The sequence below is a fragment of the Rhipicephalus microplus genome, chromosome X (assembly GCF_043290135.1).
Source record: "Rhipicephalus microplus isolate Deutch F79 chromosome X, USDA_Rmic, whole genome shotgun sequence".
Classification (NCBI taxonomy): domain Eukaryota; kingdom Metazoa; phylum Arthropoda; class Arachnida; order Ixodida; family Ixodidae; genus Rhipicephalus; species Rhipicephalus microplus.
In genome coordinates this window covers 381,375,835-381,395,277 of record NC_134710.1, presented here as the reverse complement: position 1 = coordinate 381,395,277, position 19,443 = coordinate 381,375,835, and the positions used below count along the sequence as shown (strand labels likewise).

The following is a 19,443-nucleotide window of genomic DNA, read 5'->3' as shown; positions in this document are numbered from 1 at the left end:
CTCAGATTTAGTAGTATTATCACTTGTACAAAGCATCAGATGGTGAATGAAGCAGTTGTGGTGCAGTGTGACCAGACCCACATTGAAAGAGAGGGGTAGAAACACTTAGCGACTACAACAAACTGTGTGTGGAATAATGGTGCTGATGAGAAGTAGCTCTCGTGCATACAGCATCTCAGATCGTAAAGCATAGCATGATTGCCACAAGACGTATTGCACGCACCATCTCATTGTACTGGTGCTCCGAAAAAAGGGGTGGGGCTATAAGGAACAGAAGCACAAGTTTGCTGAGAGATGACAACGCCACGCCTAGCCCTGGCATCGAGCTCCAGAACACTTAAGGAGAGACGCGGGAAAGGTCATAGCCGAGTGAGTGTGTTTCGCCGAAGCGGGAGCACGTGCGACACGCGCGCAACGCGTTCTGCAGTTGCTGCGGGGAACTTAGGTGGCCTGCCGTCAGCTTGGCGCGCTAAAACGAGACGCTGGCTGTGCGAAGTTGCCGTTCCCCGATGGAAGAAGCGGCCCCACGAAAGCGTTAGGGAAGCCCAATGTATTGTGTTGTTGCCTGCCACAACAATGCAGAAAACACCAAGGGCCAGTCTCCACGTGTAAAGCTGTATCAGTTTACCATCTAGTCATAGCCGGTGAACACAACTACGTTCGCAAAAGACAGAGCAAGCATGACACGAGAGCCGGGAAAAAAAAGGAGAGCACTTCAACTTGATTGATATGGGGGGTTTAACGTCCCCAAACCATGATATGATGATGAGAGACGCCGTAGCGGAAGGCTCCGAAAATATCGACCACCTGGGGTTCTTTAACGTGCACACAAATCTGAGCACACTGGCCTACAACACTTCTGCCTCCATTGGAAATTCAGCCGCCGCAGCCGAGGTTTGATCCCGCGACCTGCAGGTCAGCAGCTGAGTACCTAAGGCACTAGACCACCGCCGCGGAATCAACACTTCAACTTGACTGGCTGTGGTTAAACTTAGCTTGGTGCTTCGCGGCGACGTCAGCGAGTGATGTGCGGCAAACAGGACATGACTGAAACTTCACGGACAGTTAACGCCATTACCGTACAACTTTAGTTTTTATTTGTTTTTTCAGCACGCCGCCAACGTTTAAACATGACAGTACACGGCTGCTATTGCTATATAGCACATCAAAACAAAAATTATATGGTTTTCATAAACGACAACACAGCATATCTATAGAGTACGCGGCTTCATGTCGGCAGAATGAAACTTACCTCGAGGCATACGTCGTACACGGTATTATCAGGGAGGACCCAAGAAATGCAATTCGCAGTGACTCGGGCGTCCTCCTCTTCCGTCATCTGCTTCACATCATAAACTTGACCGACGAGCTTTACTCCTTTTGTTGAATTCGTTTCTAGAAAGTGCTTATCCCGCTCAGAGATTTTTGTGAGGCCTCACTGCAGGCGGTACATTGTGAAGTGACTCAATTGCAGCGCGCGCTCTCTGCACGAGCACGATGGATGGATGGATGGATGGATGGATGGATGGATGGATGGATGGATGGATGGATGGATGGATGGATGGATATGGCTGTACCCTTTAGATCGGGCGGTGGCTAGCGACACCAAGCCGTAATACTCAATGAACCAAAAACTAGGTTTTTTTTCCTTTAAATAGTTAGGCTGAGGATTCGTACTTTGTAGTGAAGGGTTTAATTTTCACTCGTGCCTTAACTTTAGCCACCAATCAGATAATCTCCTCTAGTTAGTTCTACCCGCTTAAAGTTTATTTTGCCCTCGTTGTCCCTAAACTTTGAAAAACTTTGCGCCACATCCTGAACTATAGGGTGAAGCCCTTTACAGAACATTATCAAGTGTGCGGCAGTTTCTTCTTCCTCTCCACACCCACTGCATACCGTGTCTACCCCTTAGCACGTAAGCGAGCGGCTGCGCATTGAAGCGAAGGAAAAACCGCGATCTACATCCCCAATTTCTACTTTTCTACCAAAGATGGCGCTACCTGCCTGGAGTTGCACTGCCACCATGCGTTGCTTTGGCTTCCTATAAGATGAACATCAGTGTGCTCAATTCACTGCAACGTTGTTTGCGCTCTAGTGAGCAGCATGCTGGCTATCGTAATAGAAAGAAATTGTCATTCAGCCTAAGAACTTCGATCTGTGGGCAACACGAAATTGAGAGTCAAGTTCATTGAGGCACATCAACACATTGGGCCGCATGAATACCTGCAAATTTGCGGCAAAACAGTGTTTTCGAGACGCGCACTTTATCAAAAGCTAAAACTTATTTGTGGTGAAACCACGTGTTTTGGCTCACAGTAAAGCAACTTCTATATTTTTGTAAACACCAAATATCTTCTTCTCGGAATCCTGATGACAACAACTTGATAATCAATCATGGTAAAAAATGAAAAGAAAAAAAACTGATGTCCGTGAATGCCACAATACCCGATAATAAAATGGGATGCCTGCAAGCACAGGCGTGATATTGATTTGACCGTGGAATCTTTAAAATTGCTGTACTGAAAAACTCAGTGTGCTTAGGCAACGAATTACTTGCTCTGGCCTAAGAATTAAGAAACACGTGGAAGCGTCTAATCAAGCCACAGTTTGGACTCACAGCTAAACGAAAAAAAACATTGATTTAGTATGCACAAAGCTTCAGGACAAGAGCCTGAGCCTCACCTACACTGCAAACAAAAATAAGCCGAGTTGGGAGTAAATTACTTGTCCTCTACATCGTCCGGGCGGAGTAAAAATTTACTCCCCATCTGTACGGGTTTTGCATGGTGCCAGGTGGGGCTTTTACTTACATGGGGGAACATTTTCAGGTCAGAATGGCAGTAAATTTCTACATCAACCGAGAAAAAAATTACATCAGCAGCCGTGCAATGCGCATGCACAATTTTAATTGCATTAGCCTCGAAGGACACAATAATGATTACAGTACACAAACATCCACATAACTTTCACGTAATATTGCTGCACTCACCCCAGCTTACCACCCGCCTTGCACACTTAGGGTTCTGTCACCGTGTATATATAGGCACCATATTCGGACTTCCCATGTAGCTCTCACGGGACGCTTTTTTGCTATAATCAAGTGATAAGCACGCACGGCGTAGGTATGAAGTGAAGATGGCCTAATGCAAACATGGCCTAATGGAAGATGGTCTAATGCAAGAGTGGAAGGGGGGCACCCGAGGGGAGTCCACCTTATATTCTTTTTTTATCTTTCTATCTTTTTTTCTTTTTTCTTTTTTCTTTTCTTTTTTTCTTTTTTTCTTTTCTTTTTTTTCTTTTTTCTGTTTTTTTTCCTCTTTCCTTTCCCTCTGATTTGAGATTGTATAAAGCTGAGCACAGCACCAACAAACTGTACCTTTAATCCTGATGAAGGCCAGACTCTAGGCCGAAACGTCAAAATAAACCACGTTGTGACCGCTCACGGAGGATCTACTGGACTATATGCAACGCTACGGCCACTCAATCACCATGCCTGCCTATATATATATATATATATATATATATATATATATATATATATATATATATATATATATATATTATGAAGTCTTGGTTTGGAAGACCTTTATTAGGCCCGAGGAACCGGCAGCCGACAGCGGAGATGCACGAACCAAGACGATGATGATACGTGACAACGATGAGGATGCATAAGCAATACACGATAATGATGATAATGTACAGATGAAGAGGATTGGTATACTAAATGCCCACACTGATTCCCCCCACGTGAGAGCGGCCAGCCTGGCCGCGGCAAGTCAAGGGGACAAAGAACGTCGCATGAAGGGCTTCATACGGGAGACATGGACGACTTCAGTAGTTCGATAACGGCGATCTGCTGGGGCTACAAGTAGCGTCACGCGATAATTTACTGGTGAAGTTTCTTCAAGAACTGTGTACGGCCCGATAAATCGTGGCTGGAACTTGTCGCACAAACCAGGTGTGCGAATAGGCGTCAAAAGGAGCACTTCGTCTCCAGGTTGAAAGGATACAGCACGATGCGATTCATCATAAACCAGCTTTCTGTCTTGCTGTCGGGCTTCAGTGTTTATACGAGCACGTTGGCGGCTCTCTGCGAGCCGCAAAACGTATTCCTCTGAAGAGGATGGAGATGAATCCGCATGGCAGGTAAAGAAGGAGACGTCCAGCAAAGAAGTAGGGGAGCGTCCATATATTAGGTAAAATGGTGAGTAGCCGGTTGTCCGCTGAATAGCCGTATTGTAGGTGAAAGTGATGAATGGTAGAACTACATCCCAGTTCTTGTGGTCTGGTTGAATGTAGGCGGCGATCATGTCAGCAAGAGTGCGGTGGAATCGCTCAGTGAGGCCGTTAGTTTGGGGATGATAACTAGAGGCAGTCTTGTGAGTTGTGCCAGAGGCGCGAAGAAGTTCGTTCACTAGTTGTGAAAGGAAGGCCCTTCCACGGTCGCTGAGCAATACACGTGGAGCACCATGACGCAGTATAATGGCTCGGAGGATGAAGTCGGCAATTGCAGAAGCTGAACCGGTAGTGACAGATGCCGTCTCGGCGTAGCGTGTCAAATGGTCAACGGCTGTTACTATCCATCGGTTTCCAGCAGCACTGACTGGAAGGGGGCCATAAAGATCGATGCCTACAACTTCGAATGGTGTGGCTGGGCATGGAAGAGGCTGTAGTGTACCGGCTGGAGCAGATGTGGGTAGTTTTCTACATTGGCAGGTAGTGCAGGACCCAACGTACCGAGCTACACTAGTGGTAATACCTGGCCAATAAAACCGACTTCGAAGGCGATCATAGGTTTTGTGGTAACCAAGGTGACCAGCCGTCGGATGGTCATGAAGTGCTCTGAGGACTTCAGACCGAAGCGATCGGGGTAGAACGGGAACCCAGCGCTGACCGTCAGGATGGTAAATTTTGCGGTACAGCACCGAGTTGTCCAGCTTAAACTGCGAGAATCGGCGACGGAGCCTCGCATTAGGTGAACAGGAACTGCCAGTGAGGTAGCCTATAATAAGTCGACAGTATGGGTCAGCCAGCTGTCGAGAAGAAAAATCGTGCGGGTCGTCCGAAGGCAGCTGGTCCATAGAGGCGAGAGAGGAAACCGCCGTAGACGTGGACTCCGAGGGCGGCTTGTGCGAATTGATTGCGGAAACCCCGAGTGGAGTCGCTGGTAGTGGGCAGCGAGAAAGAGCGTCAGCGTCACTATGTTTCCTGCCACACTTGTATACGATGGCAAAATCATACTCTTGTAGGCGTAGAATCCAGCGGCCGAGGCGTCCCGACAAGTTCTTGAGTGTCGAAAGCCAACATAAAGCGTGGTGGTCGGTCACAATTGTGAAATGGCGGCCGTGAAGATAGGGACGAAATTTCTGCACTAACCAAACGACGGCGAGGCACTCCTTCTCGGTGATCGTGTAGTTCCTCTCGGCTGCGGAGAGGACGTGGCTGGCGTACGCAACGACTCGCTCTCGCGAAGAGTTGTCGCGCTGGAGGAGGATGGCTCCTAAACCGTGGCCGCTAGCGTCCGTATGGAGGAAGGTCGGTGCACCATCGTGAAAATGAGAAAGTACAGGATCGGTCGTGAGGGCACTCTTCAACCTCTCGAAAGCCAATTCACATTCCTGAGACCACTGAAAGGGCGTACCAGAAGCAAGTAGCTTATGGAGTGGTGCGGCTATGGAGGCAAAGTTTTGTATAAATCGCCGAAAGTAAGAGGCGAGACCAAGGAAACCGCAAATCTTTCGGCTTCTCAGGGCGAGGGAAGCGACGCACCGCAGCAGTTTTCTCATGGTCTGGACGAATTCCGTCCTTGCTCACAACATGACCAAGGACCTTGATAGATCTGCTGGCGAAATGGCACTTCTTGGTGTTAATTTGAAGACCATCGCCCGCAAGGCAAGTCAGGATCTCGTCCAAGCGTTGCAGATGTTGAGGAAACGTCGACGAAAAGACAACAATGTCATCGAGGTAACATAGGCAAGTCTTCTATATCAGGCCACGCAGCACGGTGTCAATCAAGCGCTCAAAAGTTGCGGGCGCATTGCATAGACCAAACGGCATAACATTGAATTCGTATAGGCCGTCCGGGGTTGCAAATGCCGTTTTTTCTTTGTCATTTTCGTGCATGGGGATTTGCCAATAGCCGGAACGCAAGTCGAGGCTTGAAAAGAATTCAGCACCTTGTAAGGAATCGAGGGCGTCGTGGATACGTGGCATGGGGTATACGTCCTTCCTAGTTATCTTATTGAGTGCTCGGTAATCGACGCAAAACCGTACGGAACCGTCTTTTTTACGCACCAGAACCACTGGAGACGACCAAGGACTGGTTGAGGGTCGGATTATCTCCCGTTGCAGCATATCGTCTACGTTTTCCTCAATGATTTTCCGTTCGGCTAGGGAGACGCGGTAAGGACGACGATGCACAATGGATGTTCCGTCGGTCTGAATACGATGTGCTGTAGCAGTTGTCTGACCCGGGCTGGATGAATGAATGTCAAAAGAGTTTGCATGCTTTTGCAACAAATCAAGCAGCTGCTGCTTCTGTGAGTCTGTCAAGTCCTTGTTGATGGCTGCTGTAAAGGACGAGGAAGCAGTATGATCTCCAAGATGGCCTTTAGGGGAGGCAGGGGTAAGAGGCACGACGCACACAGGCTCCAGATCGGCAACGCAGGCGACAATAGTGCCCCGCGGCAGTAAAATTTTATCTGGTGTGGTGTTCGTAGCAGCGAGGACAGCTGATCCATTGTTGAAGCGAGCCACACCTGATGCGAGAGCTATGCCTTTATTGAGGCAACGGGGCGATGGAGTGACCAAAATGTCACCAGAGTCAACGTCGTTGGACAAAACAGTGACTAAGTGATGTTCATTTGGGGGTAACTCGATGTCTACAGCAGCGACGAGTCGAAGTGGCCTGTAGGTTTCGTCACTAAGCAAGTGGTCTGTGTCAGTAAGATGGACGACACGTTGTGCACAACAAATAGCCGCGGAAGCAGATGAAAGAAAGTCCCAGCCTAAAATGAGTTCGTGGGAGCACGGGGATAGCACAGCGAATTGTATATAATGAAGAATGTCGTCGATTAGCACACGGGCAGTACAGAGAGCGGAAGGGCGAATCATTGTTCCCTGGGCTGTAACCAGTGTTGGTCCATCATAAGGCGTCGTGACTTTTCGAAGACGGGTACACAAATCAGCACGAATAATAGAAAACCCAGCCCCAGTGTCCACCAAAGCATCAACGTCCACTCCCTGTACTGAGACTGCAATCATATTGTAAGGGCGCGCTGGAGGAATTGGAGTACTGTTTTGGAATGCAGTTTGTCCTCCAAAAACTGCATCGCTTAGTTTTCCGGACGCCGATCAGAAGCGAGGGAAGCAGGCTGAAGAGGAGAAGAGGAGCGACGGTAGGGCGATGGTGAACGGCGTCTGGTTGATCGATGACTACTGCGCAGTTCACCGGATGCTGGCCGAGATGGAGACCGACGCGGCGGTGACGAATAACGACGGCCCTGGTACAAGGCTCCTGCGGTATAGTCTCGTTCGCGTATGTCGTACCCTCGGCGCTCATCTTGCTGGCGCTTGCGGCAAAAGCGTGAAATGTGACCACGATAGCCACAATAATAGCACGTAGGGCGAGTCGATCGATAAGAAGGGTAGTAGCTTGTGTTAGATGCACCGGGAGAGAGAGCAGTGAGAGGGACAGATGATGGCTCAGGCGGTGGTGATGGAAAGCTCGTGGGAAAGCTTCTGGAAGGTGCGGCAGCAACCGACGCGTACGTTGGTGGCGGCGGCGTTGAGCTGACGGTGCCTGATGGTGCGGCGACGGCATGCGAGAACGATGGGAGAGTACGCGCGACAGTGGGCTGCAGGTGGGCCATGTGGGTCATGGACGTGAGCTCCTCCCTGATGACATCCCGCAATTACGTTGAAGAAGACTGCATCGGACACACTGAAGGAAGTGTGAATCCCAATGATTCTAATTCTTCGCGTATAATCACCCTTATTGTGTCTCGTAGGTTTGGATCTGCCGTAATACGGGCCGCGTCACTGTCCGGTTGTAGGCGCATAGACTCGAGTTCTTCGAGGCGCTGACAGGTTGTCGCAACGTCAGCAACAGTAGCTGGATTCTGGATTGCAAGGGCATTGAATGCGACGGGTGCAATCCCCTTAAGAAGCTGGCGTACCTTGTCTGACACTGTCAATGGGGTTTCAACCCGGCGGCAAAGTGAAAGGACATCCTCGATGTAGGATGTATACGACTCGCCGATGTGCTGTTTCCGAGCCGCGAGAGCTTTCTTTGCGAGAGCCGAACGAACGGTCGGTGTGCCAAAGACATGCCGAAGCTGATCTTTGAAGGCGGACCAGTCGGGGATGTCGATGTAGTGGTTGAGGAACCACGTCTTCGCGACACCCGTGAGGTAGAATGACACGTAAGCGAGTTTGTAGGTGTTATCCCACCAGTTAGCAGCGCCGACACGTTCGAAATCGTCCAGCCATTCCTCCACATCTTCCCCGCGCATACCGGCGAAGGGATGGGGCTCACGCTGGGGGCTGTTAATGACGTGAAAAGGCGCGGCACGCGGTGGCGGAGTGGGAACGGTTGGAGCACCGACCTCTTCTTGGTGTGACATATTTCCGGACACCTGGCTCAAGCGGCGACCTGAACGTAGCGCCAGGGGGTAGAGTGGTCGAGAGGATGACGAGGGATCTAACAGCACGCTCCACCACGTATGAAGTCTTGGTTTGGAAGACCTTTATTAGGCCCGAGGAACCGCCAGCCGACAGCGGAGATGCACGAACCAAGATGATGATGATACGTGACAACGATGAGGATGCATAGGCAATACATAATAATGATGATAATGTACAGATGAAGAGGACTGGTATACTAAATGCCCACAATATATATATATATATATATATATATATATATATATATATATATATATATATATATATGGGAAAAGGTGAGACACAACTTAGCGGCTCTCTTTCTTTATTTCTAGTGGTTTTGATCAGTGGACTGGTCTTCATCAGGGTTTGCGAACAAGTATTCTGTTTAAACCCTGACGAAAACCGGTCCACCGGTCGAAACAGTCAGAAATACAATTAACACAACCGCTAATATGTGTCTTAGCTCTTTGAAGTACGTTTGGTACTTCAAAGAGCTTCTTCAGTATATTTACTCTCTCTCTCTATATATATATATATATATATATATATTGTTGCTGTGGACCACCCACCTTACGCGATACGCCGACACTGCCGCTCTCCCCACGGCTACAGCGAGCGATGTGGCCTCCTTGCTGCTCCAACGATTCATGCTGCGACACGGTCCACCTCAGGAACTGCTCAGTGATCGAGGCTGCGTCTTCATGCCTGAAGTCGTCGAAGTCATTCTCAAAGAGTTCAACGTTGTTCACCGCAAAACTGCTGCTTACCGCCCACAGGCGAATGGCCTCCCTGAATGCTTAAACCGTACGCTCGGCGACATGCTCTCCAAGTACGTCGCCGCCGATCACACAAATTGGGATGCCATTCTACACTTCGTCACCTGCGCATATAACACCACCCCTCAGAGCACTACTGGCTTTTCACCTTTCTTTTTATTATATGGAAGGCACCAGTCGCACACCATCGACACTATTGCCACGTTCCATTTCCGAAGTTTTTGTTATCGTCCCAAAACACCACACCATTCTCAGTGCGAACCGCGCCTGCAGTTTTCGAGAAGGTTCCGGACTTTAGTAGATCATTTTGATAAGATCACGCCCAGTGTGCGAACGGTACAGATTGTTCTGGAACCTACGCCGCCGCCAGCGATAACGCTAGAACATTCGACGGCAAGAGTATAAATGCCGACGCGCTTCGCCGCTTGTCAGTTGTAGATCGAAGGCCGACGCTTCGTTCGCCGCTATCAATCCGAGACTGCTATCTGTGCGAGACTGCTGCTGTAATTGGACTTTCCATTTACCGGACACAGGTTCGCCCAAATAAACAGTTAAATCCCAACACGAAGTCTCCTGTTTTCGGCCACGTCACGACCCCGTGACTTCTGGTGGAGGTGCTGCTTCGATCATGTACCGGACGCCCCCGTCAAGCCGTGAACCCAGCCCACGTCGCGGAGAAGACGCCGACGCCAAACAGGAGCAGCGAACAAGCCGCCGACAGCAAAGGCTACCACCGGAGTACGGGCTTCTAGAAGATAAGGCGCGGAAGACCAAGGCCACGAACGCGGCTGCAGCGACAATGACAACCACCGCATCCCAGCCCACGATGGTCATACATCAACCCAGGGAACCACCAATTTTCCATAGGTCATCATTCGAAGACCCGGAGTCCTAGCTAGAAACATACGACCGTGTGGCTGCCCTCAACCACTGGGACAACGAAGAAAAGCTCCGTCGTGTGTACTTCTACCTGGAAGACACCGCAAGGACCTGGCTAGAGAATTGTGAGTCCACGCTCCGAACGTGGGATGTCTTCTGCGGCGCATTTCTGCAAACGTTCGCGAGCATCGCTCGCAAAGAAAGGGCCGCTGCTCAACTAGAGACCCGGGTTCAGCTACCAAATGAGAAGGTTGGAATTTTCACAGAGGAGATGACCCGCCTATTTCGTCACGCTGACCCAGACATGCCTGAGGAGAAGAAAGTTCGTTTCCTCATGCGAGGGGTAAAACAGGAGCTCTTCGCCGGACTAATGAGGAATCCACCGAACACCGTCCAAGAATTTGTATCCGAGGCGACCACCATCGAAAAAATCCTTGACATGCACACCAGACAGTATAATCGTCGCCTGACTTCAGAATGCGCTGCTGCTCAAACCAGTGACTCCGACAACCTGCGTGAAACAATCCGAGCGATCGTGCGGGAAGAGCTGCGCAAACTGTTGCCTTCGGCGCACCCTCAAGTGGATTCGATCGCCGACATTGTGCGAGAAGAAGTTCGGCAATCACTTCGAATTCCCCAAACACCGCTGCCCGAGCCAGAAACTATGAGCTACGCCGCTGCAGTGCGCCGTAACGCTCCTCCCCGTCCACGCCAAAATGCCGCCCCGTCGCACTTCCTTTCGAAGCGGTGAAAAAACTTTTCACCACTTCGAGCTAAGTACCTCCTTGTGGTGCCTTCAGCTCTGCGACTAGAACTCCTGCAGGCCCTGCACGACGATCCGACGGCAGGGCACCTCGGTGTTTCTCGCACGCTCGCGAGGATACAAGAAAGGTACTACTGGCCACGTCTTACCACCGACGTCACTCGTTATGTAGGACATGCCGGGTCTGTCAGCGACGCAAGACACCGCCGACAAGGCCAGCGGGACTTCTGCAGCCAATTGATCCACCTTGCCGACCTTTCCAGCTGATTGGTATGGACCTACTGGGGCCGTTCTCGACGTCAGCTTTCGGAAACAAGTTGATCGTGGTAGCTACCGACTACCTCACCCGCTACGCCGAGACAAAAGCCCTGCCAAAAGGCAGTGCATTCGAGGTAGCTAAGTTCTTCGTCGAAAATATCGTCCTACGTACGGCGCCCCGGAGGTCCTTATCACCGACAGAGGAACGGCATTCACTGCCGACTTAACTCAAGCGATCTTGGCATACAGCCAAACAAGCCACCGCCGGACGAAAGCGTACCACCCACAGACCAACGGCCTCACCGAGCGGCTTAACAAGACGATCGCCGACATGCTGTCAATGTACGTCGATGTCGAACACAAGACGTGGGACGCCATTCTTCCGTATGTGACCTTCGCATACAACACGGCGGTGCAGGAGACGACGCAGATATCTCCATACAAACTGGTCTACGGAAGGAGCCCGGCAACGACGCTCGATACCATGTTACCCAACGTCACCGACGAAAAAAACTTCGATGTGAGCGAGTACCTTCAACGCGCCGAAGAAGCCCGACAACTTGCGCGTCTCCGTATCAAGAATCAACAGACGACCGACAGCCACCGTTACAACCTTCGACGACGCTTCGTGGAATACCAGCCCGGTGAACGTGTTTGGGTGTGGACGCCAATACGCCGACGTGGACTAAGTGAAAAGCTTCTGCGACGGTACTTCGGACCATACAGGGTGGTTCGACGTCTCGGCCCACTTGATTACGAGGTTGTCCCCGACGGCATCACGAACTCTCAATGACGCCGATCGCGACCTGAAGTCGTACATTTCGCGCGCCTCAAGCCGTTTCATGCGCGTTAACAAACTGAAACAGTGTTTTTTTGTATTATAGTTGTATTGTAATTTATTCATTGTACTTTCTAGCATTTTTATTGTACCTTCATCTTTAGTTAAGGCATCGGGACGATGCCTTTTTTTCAGAGGGGGGCAATGCCACGTTCCATTTCCCAAGTTTTTGTTATCGTCCCAAAACACCACACCATTCTCAGCGCGAACCGCGCCTGCAGTTTTCGAGAAGGTTCCGGATTGTAGTAGATCATTTCGATAAGATCACGCCCACTGTGCGAACGGTACAGATTGTTCTGGAACCTACGCCGCCGCCAGCGATAACGCTAGAACATTCGACGGTAAGAGTATAAATGCCGACGCGCTTCGCCGCTTGTCAGTTGTTGATCGAAGGCCGACGCTCCGTTCGCCGATATCAGTCCGAGACTGCTATCTGTGCGAGACTGCTGCTGTAATTGGACTTTCCGTTTACCGGGCACAGGTTCGCCCAAATAATTGATTGATATGTGGGGTTTAACGTCCCAAAACCACATATGATTATGAGAGACGCCAGGTTCGCCCAAATAAACAGTTAAATCCCAACACGAAGTCTCCTGTCTTCGGCAACGTCACGACCCCGTGACACTATACTACCGTACAAGCCAGAACTGTCCGTGTGGGCGCCTACTTCTGCTACAGCCAAGCTTGCTGAAAACTGTTGAGAGCTTGCACAGACTTTTACAGCGCATGATTAAGAGCGCCAAAAAGGCATTCGCACTGACACCAGCACTACTGCGCCCACGTTCCTCCATGGAGCGCTCGTCTGGCTCTGGATCTCTACCACTGACATGGCCTAGGAAGGTCCTTACCGTTACGAAGGTCCTCACCGTGTCGTCGAACGTACTTCCCCGGTAAATTACTTGATTGAACCCATCAAACCATCTGCGGACATGCGCCGTCGAGGGCGCGACATTGTCAACGTGGAGTGCCTCAAGGACTACCACGACCCGCTCATAGTAACCAGCTGTTAGGTCGCCAGGCGGCTCCCTCTTCGTACCCGGGGTAGTTGTGGCGAAGCCTTCGAACAGTGGGTTGTCCTCTCCAGCGCCTTCTAGTGGGTCGTCACCCTTTTAGCAACAAGAATAGCAGCTCGTGCAGAGAGTCGGTCCCCCATTGACTGTCGGTGTCAAGCATCAGTGTCCGAGAATAAACGTCTTTACGATATATATATATATATATATATATATATATATATATATATATATATATATATATTTATATATATATATATATATATATATATATATATATATATATATATATATATATATATATATATATATATATATATATATATATATATATATATATATATATATATATATTATGACGACTCGGTTGTAACGAGGTTTATTCGTCGTGAACTCGAGAACGAACAAGCGCAACGGACCCGACAAAGAAGCACTCGTGTCAAGACGATGATGATTGTCAGCCAGAACATATGATGATGATTGACTGCTGTTCAGATGAGGATGAAGCGCATAATAGATGCCTACACTGATTCCCCCCCTGTGGAAGCGGCCAGCCTGGCCGCTGCGGGCGGGTAGTCAAGGTGACGAGGAACGTCGTGTGAAAAGCTTCATGCGGGAAACGTGTACAATTTCGGTGCTGCGGTAACGGCGGTCAGTTGGCACGACAAGAGGCGTCACATGATAGTTGACAGGTGAAGTCTGCTCTAAAACAACATATGGGCCGATGAATCGAGGCTGGAACTTGTCGCAGAGACCAGATGTGCGAATTGGTGTCAATAGCATCACCTCGTCACCCGGTTGGAAGAATACCACACGATGAGAGGTGTCGTAGACGGCCTTCCTTGCTTGTTGCGTAGCTTCCGTGTTCATACGAGTGCGCTGGCGGCACTGGGCAAGGCGAGAAATATATTCTTCGCAAGAAGATGGTGATATAGGGCCATTGCTGGTGCAGAAGGAAACATCGATAAAGAAAGTAGGTGAACGTCCGTAAACGAGATAAAACGGTGAGTAGCCGGTTGTGCGCTGAACAGCGGTGTTGTAGGCGAAAGTGAGGAACGGTAGAAGTTTATCCCAGTTTCTGTGATCCGGTTGAATGTATACGGCGATCATGTCGGCAAGGGTTCGATGAAATCTCTCGGTCAGACCGTTTGTTTGAGGATGGTAGCTAGACGCCATCTTGTGTGTGGTACCAGAAACGCGAACAACTTCACCTAAAAGCTGTGATAAGAACACCTTTCCACGGTCACTCAGAAGTACACGAGGAGCACCAAGACGTAGTATTTGGCCTGAAGGACGAAGTCACTTCCGATGCTGAACCAGTAGCTACTGAAGTTGTCTCGGCGTAGCTGTCATATGGTCTATGGCGGTGACTATCCATCTATTTCCACCACCAGTAACAGGAAGGGGTCCATAAAGATCGACACCGACGACCTCGAAAGGTGTTGTAGGGCACGTCATTGGCTGTAACTGACCAGCCGGGGGAGATGTCGGAAGTTTGCGAAGTTGGCATGGAGAGCAGGAACCCACGTACTTTGCTACGCTGGTAGAAATCCCAGGCCAATAAAAGCGGCTTCGAATGCGGTCGTAGGTTTTCTGAAAGCCTAGGTGGCCAGCAGTCAAATCGTCATGAAAGGCGTTAAGTACATGATGTTGAAGAGCGCGTGGCAGAACAGGTACCCAGCGTTGACCGTCAGGATGATATATGTGACGATACAGCACACCGTCCTGAAACTTGAAGTGCTCGAGTTGTCGACGAAGGCGTGCATTTGGTGGACGCGAAGCTCCTGAAAGGTGGTCTATAATGCACCGACAATACGGGTCAGCCTGCTGGCGAGAACTGAAGGGTTGTTCATTGTCAATTGGCGGTTGGTGCAGTGAGGCGAGCAAGGCAACAGAAGTGGGAGTCACGTCCGCACTGGTGTCGTTGGAGGTGGCAGCTGGAGTGTCGAACGACGCCGTAGGCAGTGGGCAACGAGAAAGAGCGTCGGCGTCTTGATGTTTTTTGCCCGATTTATAAATAATCTCAAACCGATACTTCTGTAGGCGTAAAATCCAACGACCCAAGCGTCCGGACAAGTTCTTCATTGTAGAAAGCCAGCATAAGGCGTGGTGGTCCGTTACAATGGTGAATTGACGGCCGTACAGATAAGGACGGAACTTTTGTATGGACCAAACCACAGCGAGGCACTCCCGCTCAGGGATGGTATAGTTTTTTTCGGTAGAAGTTAGCACTCGGCTAGCATATGCGATGACCCTTTCCCGTCCAGAGTTATCGCGTTGGAGGAGAACAGCACCTATACCGCAGCCGCTGGCGTCGGTATGCAGGAGTGTTGGGGCGGTGTCATCAAAATGGCAGAGTACAGGCTCTGACGTCAAAGCTTTCTTTAATAGGTGAAACGCCGACTGACATTCCTCGGACCACACAAAGGGTGCATTAGATGCAAGTAGTTTGTGAAGTGGCGCAGCTATTGAACCGAAATTTCGTATGAAGCGACGAAAATATGATGCGAGGCCAAGAAAACTTCGCAAATCCTTAAGTCTTGTGGGGCATGGAAATCGAAAGACGGCAGCGATCTTTTCGGGGTCAGGGCGAATACCGTCCTTGCTGACGACATGACCGAGAACCTTGATGGATTTGGTGGCGAAACGGCACTTCTTAGTGTTGAGCTGCAGACCCGCACCGGCGAGGCATGTTAGGACGTCATCTAAGCGGCTAAGGTGCTGAGAAAACGTTGATGAAAAGATGATAATGTCATCTAGGTAGCAGAGACACGTCTTCCATTTCAGACCACGCAGGACGGTGTCGATCATGCGTTCAAACGTCGCGGGCGCATTGCAGAGCCCGAAAGGCATCACGTTAAATTCGTATAGGCCATCGGGAGTTGCAAATGCCGTTTTTTCTTTGTCGTCATCGTGCATGGGAATTTGCCAATATCCCGAACGCAAATCAAGGCTTGAAAAGTATTCGGCGCCTTGCAGTGAATCAAGGGCGTCATCGATGCGTGGCATGGGGTATACGTCCTTGCGTGTGATGTTGTTAAGTGCCCGGTAATCAACGCAAAAGCGCACGGAGCCATCTTTTTTTCGTACCAAAACAACAGGGGATGACCAAGGGCTAGTTGATGGACGAATTATTTTTCGTTGGAGCATGTCAGCGACGTTTTCCTCGATGATTTTTCGCTCAGCGAGAGACACGCGGTACGGGCGGCGATGTACAATAGATGTTACCTACGTCTGAATGCGATGCGCTGCAGTGGTAGTTCGGCCCAACGTTGAGGAGCAGGTGTCGAAAGAATCGGCGTGTTTCGTTAATAACGCAAGCAACTGCTGCGCCTGCATATCTGTTAAGTCATCACTGATAAGAGCTGTGAAGGGAGAGGATGAGACAGGCTTACTCATAGAACGGTCGTTGGTAGAGGCAGGGTTAAGTGGCGCGACGCTGACAGGCTCAGCATCCACAACACAGGCTACTGCAGTGCCCTCTGGCAGGAGAACTTTCTCTGGCGTTTCATTCGTAGAAATCACGAGCGCGGAGCCATGGTGAAAGCGTACGACACCTGATGCAAGGGCTGTGCCTTTTGCGACGAAAGTCGACGAAGGGGACCCCAAGACGTCACCGTGGTCAATGTCCTTAGAGATCAGGGTCACAATTCGTTCTTGATGTGGCGGTAGTTCGAGATCTTCGCGAGCGAACAGGCGTAGAGGCTTGTAGACGCCTTCGTCGAACATGGAGTCCGTATTAGTTAGGTGCAGAATCCGTTCACCACAACATATAGCGGCTGAAGAAGAAGATAGAAAGTCCCACCCTAGAATTAGCTGGTGAGAGCACCGGGTAAGCACAGTGAACTCGATGTAATGCAAAATGTCATCAATAAACACACGAGCAGTACAAAGAGCAAAAGGGCGGATAGCATTCCCCTGGGCTTCGACTAGATTGGGTCCATTATAAGGTGTCATTACTTTTTTCAGGCGTTTGCACAAATCATACCTAATCATAGAAACTGTAGCACCGGTGTCCACCAAAGCGTCCACGAGAACTCCTTCTACCGTAACAGAAACCATGTTGAACGGGCGTGCTGGAGGAATATGAGTCCTACTGTTACATGCAGTTTCTCCTCCGAAAACTGCATCATTTAGTTTTCCGACCGGTTGTCAGTAGTAAAGGAGGCTGGCCGAAGAGGAGAGGAGGAGCGACGGAAGGGCGAAGGTGATCGGCGTCGGCTTGAACGGTAAGTGTTCCGCGTCTCAGTCGACGCGGGCGGAGATGGAGACTGCTGCTGTCCAGATGAATAACGCGGAGCGTAAGAATCCCCTCTGGAAAAGTCCCGTTCGCGCATGTCGTACCCGCGACGCTCGTCCTGCTGGCGCTTGCGGCAGAAGCGAGATATATGGCCACGATATCCACAGTAAAAGCATGTTGGGCGGGACGGGCGCCAAGGCGGGTAATAGAGGGCGTTCAGCGCACCGGGAGATAGCGCACTCAAGTGGACTGACGGAGGGTCGGGTGGGATTGGCCGGAAGTGGACCGGTGGTGCAGCAGCGACCGGCGTGAATGACGGCAGCGGTGAAGTAGAGTTTACGTTGCGAGGAGGCGCGGCCGCAACTTGCGCGTACGTTGGAGGGCTAGACGGAGGTGATTGGAGGTAGGCTGGACCGGTGAATGATGTTAGTTCCTCCCTTACGATGTCACGGAGGGCCATGCTTGACGGCTGTGTGACAGATGGAGAAGGTTGTGAGATGCCTATTGATTGAAGTTCTTCTCGTATGATCTCCCGTATCATGTCAAGCAGGTCCCGGTCTGCTGTACGGTGTTCACTATTGCCTGACTGAAGGCGAACAGAATCAAGTTCGTCGAGACGCTGACACGTAGAGACGACGTCAGTGACAGTGGAAGGGTTCTGGGCAACAAGGGCATTGTAGGCAATGCTTCCGATGCCCTTCAGGATGTGGCGCAGTTTGTCCGACTCGGACATCGAAGAACTGACGCGCCGGCAAAGCGCAAGGACATCCTCGATATAAGATGTGTATGACTCGCCGGGATGTTGTTGGCGAGTATCTAGGGCCCTCCTAGCTAGAGCAGATCGAACGGCTGGCATGCTGAATACTTGGCGAAGCTGCTGCTTGAAGGCAGGCCAGTCGGTGAGGTCGATCTCATGGTTCAAGAACCATGTCTTGGCAACGCGCGTGAGATAAAGCGATACTCGGCGGAGCTTGTTAGAGTCGTCCCAGTGATTAGTTGCGCTTACTCGCTCGTAGTTATCGAGCCAGTCCTCCACATCTTCGCCGCGGAGACCAGCGAAGATCGGAGGGTCACGCTGGTGGTTTACGATGTAAAGAGGAGGGGCTTGCGGCGCAGTGACGGCTTGCGGCGCAGAGACGGCAGCAGAGAGGGCATCCACCCACTCACTCTGAGACATGTTGGCGGACTGAGGGTCCAAGCGGCGGCCTGAACGGAGCTCCGGCGAGTAGGCGTTGTAAGGAGAGGTACTGGGAACGTCAATCCACCTCCACCACGTATGACGACTCGGTTGTAACGAGGTTTATTCGTCGTGAACTCAAGAACGAACAAGCGCAACGGACCCGACAAAAAAGCACTCGTGTCAAGACGATGATGATTGTCAGCCAGAACATATGATCATGATTGACTGCTGTTCAGATGAGAATGAAGCGTGTAATAGATGCCTACAATATGAATATCTACACTGCCACGTTCCTTTTCTCAAGTTTTGTTCATGCCCCGTTACACTATATATTCTCTGCGCGAACCACACCTGCGGTCGTCGAGAGCCTTCAGGACTGTAGTAAATTATTTTCATACGATCATGCCCACTCCGCGAACTAAACAGATTATTCTCGATGTTGCGTCACCGTTAGGGATAACGCTAGAACATTCGATGGCAAGTGCATAAATGCCAATGCGCTATGTAGCATGTCAGTTGATCGACGGCCAATGCTCTGTTCGCCGTTATCAGTGCCAGTGTGTATCGCTTTATTCTTACTTTTTATTTGTTGGCCACATGTTCAGCCAGAGAATAGAGTATCATCTGATCAGGGAGCCTCCTGCCTTGGTTCACGTCACGACTTTGTGACATCTGGTGGAGGTGCTGTTTCTTTGATCTACCGGGTGCCCCCCTCTAGCCGTGAACTCAGCACAAGGGGCAAGGAAGACGGCAACGCCAACTCTGGACAGCGTGCACACAAAAGCAGCGGGGACAGTAGTATATAGTACGGACCACTTCCTGAATAAAAACA

At 50.4% G+C, this 19,443-nt stretch overlaps 1 protein-coding gene across 1 annotated transcript in view; it reads left to right on the top strand.

Moving 5' to 3' along the window:
- LOC119162291 (uncharacterized) overlaps window positions 1-19,443 on the top strand; it is a 76,663-nt gene that overhangs the window by 30,673 nt on the left and 26,547 nt on the right. The gene's annotated exons all lie outside the window — the stretch shown is intronic.